The sequence below is a fragment of the Ornithorhynchus anatinus genome, chromosome 18 (genome assembly GCF_004115215.2).
Source record: "Ornithorhynchus anatinus isolate Pmale09 chromosome 18, mOrnAna1.pri.v4, whole genome shotgun sequence".
Taxonomy (NCBI): domain Eukaryota; kingdom Metazoa; phylum Chordata; class Mammalia; order Monotremata; family Ornithorhynchidae; genus Ornithorhynchus; species Ornithorhynchus anatinus.
Genome location: NC_041745.1, coordinates 33,604,150 through 33,618,172, shown reverse-complemented (window position 1 = coordinate 33,618,172; position 14,023 = coordinate 33,604,150).

Genomic DNA, 14,023 nt, shown 5'->3' with positions numbered 1-14,023 from the left:
CATCGGTGTCGATCATTTAAGTCTATCCTTTCTCTTCTAACCATGATATATTCACCAATTTATGACTCCTGCCTTCCCTATTAGATTGTAAATCGCTTGAGAGCAGGGATCGTATCTTTTAACTTATGTTGGATATTCCCCAAGAGCCTAGTATAGTGCTCTCTACACACAAGTACTCAATACATATTGTTGATCCTGGTACAGATAGAGCAAAGTTACAATGCACACTGTCAGCTGTACTTGTAGAACTGAAGGAGGTAAAAGAAATCACCTTGGCACAGAAGGAACAAGAAGACACAAAGCGGTAGTACTTAGCATAGCGGCTGTCCTCGTTTCTTCAGGAAACAGGAGAACAACTGAGCCAGAACTAGGGTGTCTATTCATCTGGCTTTATACCACATAGTCCAGTTATGAACTAGTCTACCTCATGCCAAGTTCTCCCCTATCTATAATTTATTCTAATATCTAAATTACTAGCCCCTTGAGGACAGAGATGGTGACCAGTCAATTAATCAGTGGTATTTATTAAGCACTGTACTAAGCACTTGTGAGAGTACAAAACAGCAGAGTTTCGTAGGAACTTTCCCAGACCACAACAAACTTGAGGTCTAGATCGTGACGATTATTATGTTATTCATTAAGTGCTACTATGGATCAAGCAAGACCAACTCTACTACATTTTACCTTCCCAAGCAATATGAGCAGGAGGAGGAGGAGGAGGAAGAGGAAGAGGAGAAGAATTGTTATATTTTAAAACAATTTGTGCCAAATGCTGTTCTAAACACTAAGGTAGATTCAATACAATAAAATCTAACTCAATCCCTTTTCCCACACTGGTCTCACATCTAAGGAGTAGATCAGGTATTTTATCCCCAAATTACAGATGAGGAAACAGACAAAGAGAAGTTAAGTGGCATGTCCAGGAAAGTAGTGGAGCTAGGACTAAAATCCAGGTCTCCTGGTTCCCAGTCTTATGATCTCTCCACTAGGTCATGCTGTTTGTCTCACGTGGCCAGATGGAAAAAAGCAGCAACGTGAAATGAATGCACATCAAAAACACGATAATAAAATAATAGCAAATAAAGAATATCCCAGGGTATTCTCTTTCAATTAATATTTAATATTTATGGTATTAATTAAACACATACTATGAGTCCAGCACTGCCCTAAATGCTGGGGTAGGTACAAGTAATCAGGTTGGGCACAGTCCCTGCCCCACGTGGGGCTCTCAGTAATTTGGAGGAAAGGGGATTTAATTCCCATTTAGCAGAAGAGGTAACCAAGGTCTAGAGAAGTTAAATGACTTGCTTAAGGTCACACAGCAGGCAGGGGGCAGAGTTAGAATTAGAACCCAGGTATTCTGACTTCCGGGACTGAGTGCTTTCCATTCGGCCATTCTGCTTATGACAATTAAAAAAAGCAAAACACAAGTAGGTAGTTTGTGATTCCCCCCTGGCCCCATCAGGGCTTCGGTATCCTTGGGGAAGCTCCTACCTACCCAGGAAATTAACTTAGTGTCCGTATGGATGGCAAATTGATGAATCCATTCTCCCAGTGGACATATGACAATAGAGAGGAAGTGTGAGCCTGCTCTGTCTCCCAGCTGAAGTTGTGCTCAGAAAGGAGAATGCTTCCCCCTTTCCCCTTCACAGCTGTGTTGTCCTAGAAGGAGTTAAAGATAATTGGTTGGAAACACCGATGGTGGGGTACCCCGAGCAAGACAAAATGCATTCTAGTGGCCAGGTACTTAGGCTATAATACCAACCCAGACACCCAATTCTAAGTAGACAGTGAATGGGTTATGGAAAATGAAAACTGGGTGGATCCTGCCTTCTTCCATGATTTAGCCAAGTCAGCTCTATTTCTTGGGGGGCAAATAGGAATGCTATATGTTTTCCAAGTGCCTATGAGCATCTTCTGCCTAAAATTTAGACCCCTCCTTCATGTTTTAAGTGCTTGGGAGAGTAGGCTACAACCATGTGGGTAGATACAATTCCTGTCTGATCTATGACCTTAGGCAAGTCACTTAACTTCTCTGTGCCTCAGTTACCTCATCTATGATATGGGGATTAAAGCTGTGAGCCCCATGAGGGGCATGGACTGTGTCTAATCTGATTATCTTGTATCTGTCCCAGAGCTTAGTATAGTATATGACACATAGTAAATGCTTAACAAAGACCATGGAAAAAAAATTTTAAATAATGTCTCAAGGAAACTTTGATCTATTGAGTGAACTGTAATCTTATAGTTATCTTGTAGTTCATTTCAAATATGGAAAGAAGGATATGATCTGGTCATTCCTGATTTGGGAGGTTCTCAGAAGTCCTTGGAAAGAACAAGGATACTGTTTTTCACAAAGAAACTGAGAGGTAAAATAAGAAATTAAAATGAATGCAAAAGTCATTTAAAGTATTTTTTAAAAAATATGCTTAGTGTACAAATTGGCTAAACTTGAAATTTTTACTATCAAACTTGCTTTCTGAGGGGAAATATTTTTCTTTGTTACAATAGCCAGGAAGAAACTAGCATGCTTATAGTTACCATAGTATTAAACTACAAAATACCTCACCTCAGTGTTCAGAAGGTTTCATCTATATCTCATTAAATCATTTTAATGTTATATCTCCATAGGCAAACATTTGATTTGTTTTCAGTGACAGATTGAGTTTCATTTTTTAAAATCTCATTTTGAATCTGAGGTGATGGTGAAGGGTGTTTATCAAACTATTCCTCTGGAACATTGTGTAACAAAATGCATAAAAAGAGGATGTATTTCCCTTATATTTGAACATTTTCACTAACTTTTCAACACTGAAAAAGATCTTGTCCCCTCTAGAGAAGGCTACATGGAAAAAAACAAAACCGTCCCTAAGATCTCATGTTTATCAGTGTCTTAGATCTGGATTTGTTGGTGAAGTGTTTACCCATCATTACAGTGAATTGTTTATTAGAACAATGCTATTCATTGACTGTGCTAATGTATAATTAATATGCATAAAAGTATGTTTAAACTTGAAATGAATCCAGTGTGCTTCATCTTCATTACGGCATATTACTTTTGGAAAAAGTGATGTGTTTCCCTTTTGCAGTAAAAAAAAAAATTCCAGAATCAGCAACACCATATGGCTCATTTATCAGCCCATCCTTAATTAGAGAAAACAAAAGTAAAGGAGTGATTCTTCATTTGTTTTGCCAAACCACTGTTTCCCAACCACCCTGTTACCGATTTACTCTTGGCTACAGAGGTCACTGATAACTGATGAAGCAAATAATAGCTCTGCAACTTTTATCCTCTGCAGGAAAATTTTTCTCAGAAATACTCTCTCAGAAGCCCCCTGCTTTAATTATCCAAAATAATAACAGCTTGGTTTGGGTAATGTGTTTTTATTCCCAAGGCACTCTCACATCTCATTATTACCCTCTCTACAACCCTCTGAGGTAGGTAGAAAGAGAAGTATTGTTATCCCTATTTTCTAGATGAAAAAAATAAGATACAGAGAAGTTAAGTGACTTGTCCAAGGTCACACAGCCGAACACACACTTGAACTTGGTCTTCTGGCTTACAGATTGGCACTTTTCCACTACACCATGCTACACTGTTATCGATTGGACCTGTACTTTATCACATGTGCAGTATCAGAAATGTCATATAGATAGATCAGAACTCTGTTCTCCTAGTTCATGGAAAGTGAATGGATCCTTTTTCATTTTATAACCAGAGAGGGTTCTTGGATTCAGTCAGAAGCAGTCAGTTATCTTTTGTGGTTGAGCTAATTGCAATGAAAAATACATGAATTGATACATTTTTAAAGACATTTTTACAATGAAAAAATATATTTCTGGCCCAGTTTCCATAGACAGATCTAACATTTGTCCCCAGACTATAATTAGAAGGGACAAAATTAATGTTTGGGGAGTGCTGTACTACAATCCCCACCTTCATGCCCATCTGCCTGACTTTCAGGATTCATTCCAAGCTATTCCACTCTATTTCATTTGGAGAGTCCTTTTTATTCATAAGGGAACATCATGTTTCCAGGGGACAGTCAATATGGTGATAATTTTATTATGGCATCCTTACTGAGAAGCAGTGTGGCTCAGTGGGAAAGAGCACGGGCTTTGGAGTCAGAGGTCATGGGTTCGAACCCCAGCTCTGCCACTTGTCAGCTGTGTGACTGTGGGCAAAGTCACTTCACTTCTCGGTGCCTCAGTTACCTCATCTGTAAAATGGGGATTAAGACTGTGAGCCCCACGTGGGGCAACCTGATTCCCCTTTGTCTACCCCAGCGCTTAGTACAGTGCTCGGCACATAGTAAGCGCTTAACAAATACCAAAATTATTATTATTATTATTACTGCTGACCACCATAAAAGGAAGTTCGGACAGAAAAATTGTCACCAATAGAGGGAAAACAAAAAGAATGATGACTTCTGAGTAAAATAAAACAGGTTTTCTCTTACCTCATGGAGATTTGATCTCAATCGATCAATCAATCACATTTATTAAGTGCTTACTGTGTGCAGGACACTCTACTAAGCTCTTGGGGGAGTGCAACATGATATAATAGATTTATTCCCTTCCCACAGTGAGTTTACAATCTAGAGGGGGAGACACACATTAATATAAATGTTATGGATATATACATGAGTGCTGTAGGGTGGAGGGTAGTGGTGAATAAAGAGAGAAATTCAAGGCACAGTAGAAGGGAGTGGGAAAATAGGAAAGGAGGGCTTAGTCAGGGAAGACCACTTGGAGGAGATGTGCCTTCAATAAGACTTTGAAGTTAGGGAGAGTAACTGTCTATCAGATGAGAAAAGGAAGGGAGTTCCAGGCCAGAGGCAGGACATGGGCGAGAGGTCGGTGGTGAGGTAGATGAGATAAAGTGCATTGAGACGGCTGGCATTGGAGGAGCTAAATATGTGGTCTGGGTTCTAGTAGGAGAGTAGTAGGTGAGATATGAGGGGGCAAGGTGATTGTTTGCTTTAGAGTCAGTGGTAAGGAGTTTTTTTTGATGTGAAGGTGGATGGGCAACTACTGGAGGTTCTTGAGTAGTGGGAAACACAGGCCTGAACATTTTTGTAAAAAGTGATCCAGGCAGCAGAGTGAAGTATACTGGAATGGGGAAAGACAGGAGGCAGGGAGGTCAACAAGGAGGCTGATAATCAAAGGTGGGATAGGACAAGTGCTTGGATTAACATTGTAGCAGTTAGGATGGAGAGGAAAGGATGGATTTTAGCGATGCTGTGAAGGTTGAACCTTCAAGATTTATTGAATACGTGGGTTGAATGACAGAGAGGAGTTAAACATAATGCCAAGGTTATGGACACATGGACAGAAAGGATGGTCGTACTATCTACAGTGATGGAAAAGTCAGAAGGAGGAAAGGGTTTCGGTGGGAAGATTAGGAGTTCTGTTTTGGACATGTTATGTTTGAGGTGCTGGCAGCAAACCCAAGTAGAAATGTCTTGTAGGCAGGAGGACATGCAAGACTGCAAAGAGGGAGAGAGATGTAGATGTAGATTTGGGAATCCACTGAATACACACGGTGAAATTTGAAGCCTTGGAAAGGAATTAGTTCTCCAAGGAAGCAGATGTAGAAGGAAAATAGAAGTAGACCCAGAACTGAATCTTGAGGGACACCCACAGTTAGAAAGTGGGAAGCAGAGGTGTAGCCTGTGAAAGAGACCGAGAATGAGTGGCAAGAGAGGAGCACAAATCTGTTTTAACTATTTCAATACCTTAGCACATAAGAGCAAATAAAAATGATAAAATTCAGCAGCAATTCTTATGCTTTCTGCTGTACAACTTCATCCTTCCTTCATTAATTCACAAGCACACAACGTACAAATGCTTTTCCAAAACTTCAACTCCCTCCTGAAGCTCCTCAGCCCTAAGCCACATCTCCCTCCTGAATCCTTGATGACCTCATCCAACATTTTTTGGGGAAAATCCAAGTCTTCCCTAAGTCTTTCCATCACCCTTTCAATACCAAACTGCTCCTTCCTCATGTATCTTCTTCAAAGGCTTATTAAGTTCACATTGATCAAATCTATTGAAGCACATCAATCATTTATCAAAGCAGTGTGGCATAGTGAATAGAGCATGGAGCTGGGAGTCAGAAAGTCGTTTCCAATCTGGGCTCTGCCACTTGTCTTCTGTGTGACCTTGGGCAAATCACTTAACTTCTCTGTGCTTCAGTTCCCTTATCTGTAAAATGAGGATCAAGACTCTAATTCCCATAACAATAACAATAATAACAGTGCCAAGCACTGTTCTAAGCGCTGGGGTAGATACAGGGTAATCAGGTTGTCCCATGTGAGGCTCACAGTCTTAATCCCCATTTTAACAGAAGAGGTAACTGAAGCACAGAGAAGATAAGTGACTTGACCAAAGTCACACAGCTGATAAGTGGCAGAGCCGGGATTAGAGCCCACGACCTCTGACTCCCAAGCCAATGCTCTTTCCACTGAACCATGCTGCTTCTTATGTCGGATGGGGACTCTGTCCAACCCGATTTGCTTGTTTCTGCCCCAGCGATTAGCACAGTGTCTGGACCATAATAAGTGCTTAACAAATACCATGTTTTTTTAATACATCACCTCCAACAGGCCTTCACCAATTAAGCTCTCTTTTCCCTGATTCCCTCTACCTTATGTGGCATCCAAGCACTGGTTCCATGCCCTTTGGGCATTTGGTATACACCTCACCCTCAGCTCCACAGCACTTAAGTACATATCCTTAAAGAGTTTATATTAATGTCTGTTTCACCCCTGGGAGTGCACAGGATTCAGTTCACACTCATACCAAACATAAGTGCATTAGAAAGGGTTCTCGAGGGTATCAATGATGCAACGCAAGCAAAAGCTATGTGTAATAAGTATACTGAATATGGAAGCATATTCACACATCCATCAGTTCAGGGAGTCGCCGATACAGCTGTCCAGAGTGACTGCAGGGGGCATAACAGACCAACGATGCTACCGGCCATGGTGACAACTTACCTATTTTCTTTTTTCCCCTATTTCTCAATGCTTTCTTCATTCTTCCTAAGCAATCCTTTAATCTGTACTTCCCTTTCAGTTCTCCCTGCCACCATCCACTTGTTCATGCTGCTGGAATCCACTCCCCCTCCAAATTTGACACAGCATAGCTCTCCCTCCACCTCACCTATTCAAATCCCTCCTAAAATCCCATCTCTTCTACAAGCCTTCCCCAGTGATTTCATTCAGGTGTAGCACTGAACATTTGTCATGTGCAGAACACTGTACTGAACTCTTGGGTGAGTACAGTAGAGTTGGTAGACATAATCCCTGTCCTCAAGGAGATAGTTTCCAACACCCAACCCAATAGACCCAAAAGCTATTTTTCCACTTATGAGCTGATTTCTATCCATCCTCAAAACTTCATAAATATATTTATTCAAATGTACATTCAATTATTTATTTTGTACATGCACAGATTTACTTGTGAATATTTTACGCCTGTTTCCCCCATTAGACTGTAAGCTTCTTGTGTGTAGAAAATTTGTCATTTTTTTTATCCTTCCAAAGGACAGTGCATCTCACTTAGTGGTTGTTAAATAATAAACAGTACTACTACTAATAACATAAATAGGATAGTTCCCAAGCTAATTTAGTTCCAGACCCACGGACAAATTAAAAAACAACATAAACTAATATTAATAATAGTATTATGGTATTAATTTCCTACTACTTACTAAACATCAAACTAAAAACTCTGAAATAAAAAAAAAGAAATTGACAATTGTTTCATTCAACTTTTCCCACAAGGGACCGTCATTCTAATTAATGATAATAATAGAGAAGACTCCCGGTCTGAATAAACCTAACCTACAACTTGGAATGTAAATAGCATTTTTTTTCCCTACACAAAAACCTGCTTGGCCAAGGAGTGCAATGCTTGTTCCATCAGGATCCTGGATTTCTGGGCTCTCTATTACTTTGGGAAATTTGCCTGAAACTAAGCAGTTCTATGAAGCACTCTAGTTTTCATAGAAATGTTTTTGTAATTTTTATTCTACCAACATTCAATGTTCAGCCAAGATGACTCAGATATCACATGTTTACGCTAACCACCCCATTCCTTAGCACGACTCATTCATCCTGGAGCAAAGCAAACTTCTGTAGCAATGAAAACACCAAATGTTCAGAAGAGAATAATAACCTAAACCCTCCTTTGAATGTGGAATTTAAATTTGCCACAGGATACTTTTACATCTACACACGATCCAGATCATTGGATTGGATAATTGGATTAAATTCAGATTTTTATTATCTGTGTTTTTCATGCTAAAGAAATCCGCCCCCTGAAAGATTTGATTAATTAAAGGCATATTCAATTTTAAAATTACTATCAAGACCATTTTCATGTATAGACACAACGTGTGGGTATGTGTGGGTGTGTGTGAGTAATGTATTATCATGTATACAACCACATGAAATAGAATATGGTTCTAGAATGTTGTATCAGACAGTGCTGGGCTAACCCAATATCATGCAGGATCACAGTAGCATCCAAACAGTATGGATAATAAAACTAACCATTCCAACAGAGAAGTACAGTTATGTTGCAGTCTAATAAATACAACTTGTGAAGATACAATCCATCTTTCCTTAATCAAATGATTCTTATTCATCAGGAGCTAATATTTTCCAATATGGGGAAAGATGAAAAATTTGTTTAATATGGAGTTTGGGAGGTTTACATTAAGTTGGAAGTCTTTAGATCTCTTTTGAGTTTCTAAAAGCCTTTCTACTCACGTTCTTCAGGTGGGGAGGTATCACGGTCATGGAAAGAGCACAGATATAAGATGTGCAAGATTAGCCATAAGACTGACACCTTCTCTCCCCTCTACTGTAGACTGTGTAGTTCTACAAGGGGGGGAACTTTTACTTAGATGTAAAGAGGATGAGCATGCAGTATAGAAGTATCTTACAGTCAGTAGTGTCAGTAGAAAGAATGACCTTGTTGAAGTCTATAAAAAAATGTATTGCTCAAGGGAATTACACTGCAAGAGAACTACACCACCTATTCAAATCATACAGTAACCCAATATGGACACAATTATTAACTTCCACAAAGGCTGAATTTCTCATCTTTAATAGTAAAAATAAATGTGAATGACAGGGTTAAATGGATTCTAAATGAACGTCTAAAACATTTTGAAATCTAAAGCTTTTTTGGAAATAGAGCCAATGAAATGTGCTTGAAATTGATTTTAAATTGTTTCATTTACAGCCTAGCAAACAGAAAATGACCAAAAACACTCTTTATATAATGACCAAAGGCAATTGTCAGGTGAAATATATCTTTTCTGCTTAAAGGATAATTTCACTCTTCTTTCCTGAGGAAGTTGCTTCTTCTAATGAAAATATGGCAAGGTCAAAAATGGTTCTTGCAAGTTTTAACAATTTCAGTATCAAAAATCAGAGAGCAGTATCAGTAGTAACAATAACCTAAAAGAGCTATTTCAGCCACAAATTTTACCCGCCCTTGTGCGGTTCTTTACATTTCACCAAACAGCATTTGCTTCAATAACCTGCTCTCATTCACAGAGCAAAAGCATAGCAGTATTGTGGTTAAAAACAGAGGTTAAGATTTTTGTGTGTAGAATACTTCATTTAATTTCTTATTTGAATATTTATCCACATCTTCTAGGAGATTTATGGGCACCAATGGAAATGGATGATATAGCCAAGGGAGGTCAATGTTATTTAATATGAGGTTCTATGGGCTAGGATGGATTTAGATTATAAATATATTACTCTGTGATGGGACTTGTTAAATCCTTTTAGCTAGCCCAGCCAATAGTTTATGATCTTTTGACACCGTGTATTTTGTACCCTACCATAAAGCAGCATGGCGTAGTGGATAGTGCAGGGGTCTTGGAGTCAGAAGATTGTGGATTCTAATTAAGGTCCCACCACTTACCTGCTGAGTGATCTTGGGCAAGTCGCTTCACTGCTTTGCTCCTCAGTTACCTCATCTATAAAATGGGGAATGAGACTGTGAGCCCCATGTGGGACAGGAACTGTGTCTAACCATGTTTGCTTGTATTCACCCCACTGTTTAGTACAGTGCCTTGTACATAGTAAGCACTTAAATAGCAAAATTATTATTATTATTTCCCTCAGGAGCTCACAAGATATGTTCATGTAAATCTTCCTTAGCTAAGGAATCTTTGACCACAGAAGACAGAATTTTAAGGTCCAGAAGGTTCTAAAATGATAACCTCTTGGTATTCTAGTTCTTTTGAGAGGTAGCCTGCTCACAAAACAGATTCTCATCACCTATCATGGGCTTCAATCTTCCAACAGATTGGACTGATCCATCAGTCTTTTTCTGCTGCCACTCAAATCCATCTTTACCTACCCATTCCACCTGGCCCGATCTAACACTGCAGAGCTCACTGGAGAACAATGGGAATTTAATGTCCTCAAATGTAGCAAGGAGGAAATACCTCTAAAAAGGCTTTCAAACTAGCTAGGGTGGTCATGTTCTATTTCAACTATCTCCGATGATGTGTTAATGCAATGGCTGACACTGAAAATGAATTGATAATGGTAAATTGGGGGAGGTGACCCATTGGAATTGGTCTTTCTGAGATCATGATTTGACGAAGAAGGAATTTCAGACTTTGGAATACCTTCTCTGCAATGGAAGTGGTGATTGATGCTATATCTCTTTCCTGGAGTCAAAGGGGCTAATGTTTATTCTGAACATGGGGATAAATGTAAGGCAGAACTTCCAAGAGGCTGAGGTGATAGATAGCAAATAGTAACAGCAAGAAAAAATACTGAGAAGACTGATTGCACTTCTATAAGACAGTCACCCATTTCCTGCTGCTTAGGCATCACATTGCCCAACAAAGCACAGTTAGATAAATCAGAATAAAGAAGACCAGTATGGCTTTAGGCAGACTGTAAAACAGAAGGGATGTCAAAGGGGCAACAATCCCATGCTGAATTGAAACTGTATAAGGTTAACATGTCCATCTTTCTGAATGCCTGTGAGCAACCCTACTTACTAGCTTTTAGAACAGTTTCATCTGGATCCTCTAGGAAACGTATTCAGTATTAAACTGGAAATTCCTTGAAGGTAGAGATTAGGTCTACGAACTGCATTGTACTATATTCTCCCAAGCACTTAGTATAGTGCTCTGCACACAGTAAAGCCTGACTGCCTAATTGCAGAGCAGAATTGCGAACAATCAGGGACTGGAGTGGGTGAGATGAGGAACAGAAGGAAGTCAGACAGAATGACAGAAAAAAAGGGGTCAAAATAGGTTTAAATTAATCTATACCTGTGTGAAGAACACTGTATGAAACTTTCTGGAATGTGCAATAGTGTTAGTAGGAACAATCCTCATCTTTACCACCCTTTCATGTTTGACAGACCCAAAGAGAAAGGAGGAAGAAGATAATGGAGAGATTGATAAATGCTTAAATACTAGGCTACACACATCAATAGTAGACACAAAAGCCTTCTGACTGTTCATGAGTGTATAAGGGCAGGAGTGTCTTGAGAGGATATGACCAGAAAACTATGAAATTAAATGAGCAATACCTCCTGCTTTGAAGATGGGAGATCTGTGGTCTGACTCTTATCAAGGGAGAAAGAATTCTAGCTGTTATTAGTTGGGAAGGGAGAGAGGATGAGTGAGAGTTCAGTGGTAGCAGAAATCAGAACAAGATAGTGAATAGATGAGTTTAAGTGAGTGGAAAGGGGAGTATGAGCTGGGGTGGAGGAGGAGAAATGATTGGATAAGAAGGAGTGTCTTAAAACCAATGGCCAGCAATTTCTATTTTGTGTTAAGAAGACCAGGTAAGCTCTGGAGGACTTAGAGGAGTGGAGGTGTGCAGAATGACATTTTAGAATAATGATCCAGACAATAGAGTCAAATGTGGCTAAAGAATGGAGAGTCTGGAGGAGATGGGAAAACCATCTGAACTACGGTGCTGGATGTTCAGATGGAGAAGGGATTCATTCATTCAATAGTATTTATTGAGCGCTTACTATGTGCAGAGCACTGTACTAAGCGCTTGGGATGAACAAGTCGGCAACAGATAGAGACAGTCCCTGCCGTTTGACGGGCTTACAGTCTAATCGGGGGAGACGGACAGACAAGAACAATGGCAATAAACAGAGTCAAGGGGAAGAACATCTCTTAAAAACAATGGCAACTAAATAGAATCAAGGCGATGTACAATTCATTAACAAAATAAATAGGGTAACGAAAATATATACAGTTGAGCGGACGAGTACAGTGCTGTGGGGATGGGAAGGGAGAGGTGGAGGAGCAGAGGGAAAAGGGGAAAATGAGGCTTTAGCTGCGGAGAGGTAAAGGGGGATGGCAGAGGGAGTAGAGGGGGAAGAGGAGCTCAGTCTGGGAACGCCTCTTGGAGGAGGTGATTTTTAAGTAGGGTTTTGAAGAGGGAAAGAGAATCAGTTTGGCGGAGGTGAGGAGGGAAGGCGTTCCAGGACCGCGGGAGGACGTGACCCAGGGGTCGACGGTGGGATAGGCGAGACCGAGGGACGGTGAGGAGGTGGGTGGCGGAGGAGCGGAGTGTGTGGGGTGGGCGGTAGAAAGAGAGAAGGGAGGAGAGGTAGGAAGGGGTAAGGTGATGGAGAGCCTTGAAGCCTAGAGTGAGGAGTTTTTGTTTGGAGCGGAGGTCGATAGGCAACCACTGGAGTTGTTTAAGAAGGGGAGTGACAGGCCCAGATTGTTTCTGCAGGAAGATGAGCCGGGCAGCGGAGTGAAGAATAGACCGGAGCGGAGCGAGAGAGGAGGAAGGGAGGTCAAAGAGAAGGCTGACACAGTAGTCTAGCCGGGATATAACGAGAGCTCGTAACAGTAAGGTAGCCGTTTGGGTGGAGAGGAAAGGGCGGATCTTGGAGATATTGTAGAGGTGAAACCGGCAGGTCTTGGTAACGGATAGGATGTGTGGGGTGAACGAGAGGGACGAGTCAAGGATGACACCGAGATTGCGGGCCTGAGAGACGGGAAGGATGGTCGTGCCATCCACGGTGATAGAGAAGTCTGGGAGAGGACCGGGTTTGGGAGGGAAGATGAGGAGCTCAGTCTTGCTCATGTTGAGTTTTAGGTGGTGGGCCGACATCCAGGTGGAGACGTCCTGGAGGCAGGAGGAGATGCGAGCCTGAAGGGAGGGGGAGAGGACAGGGGCGGAGATGTAGATCTGCGTGTCATCTGCGTAGAGATGGTAGTCAAAGCCGTGAGAGCGAATGAGTTCACCGAGGGAGTGAGTGTAAATGGAGAACAGAAGAGGGCCAAGAACTGACCCTTGAGGAACTCCAACAGCTAAAGGATGGGAGGGGGAGGAGGCTCCAGCGAAGGAGACGGAGAATGACCGGCCAGAGAGGTAAGAGGAGAACCAGGAGAGGACGTAGTCCTTGAAGCCAAGGTGAGATAAGGTATGGAGGAGGAGGGGATGGTCGAAGTGTCAAAGGCAGCACAGAGGTCAAGGAGGATTAGAATGGAGTAGGAGCCATTGGATTTGGCAATAAGGAGGTCATGGGTGACCTTAGAGAGAGCAGTCTCGGTAGAGTGGAGGGGACGGAAGCAAGATTGGAGGGGGTTTAGGAGAGAATGGGAGTTAAGGAATTCTAAGCAGGGATTCATCCATTCTAGGATCCATTCTAAGAAGGGATGGATCTAGCATATGTTTTGTATGGGAAAATAATGATGGGATTTGTGAAAGACTGAATAGGGAAATTCCAAGAGTCTAAAAGAGTGTGAAAGTAGTTAACTTGCAAAGAGCTGGAAACAAAGGAAAGTCCAATTCATACTGATGATTTTTCATGACTTCCCCCAGACTCAGTTTCTGTATTTCCACCCACTCTCTTGTCCTTCTTTTGATTATTAAACAGCATTTAGCAAACTGAGCCTGCTCAGAAATCAAGTTGTTGCGACTTCAAAGAGCATCAGTGAATTGACATGATTATTTGAATGCCTCTAGATGGCATCATTGAAAAGACTTGGATG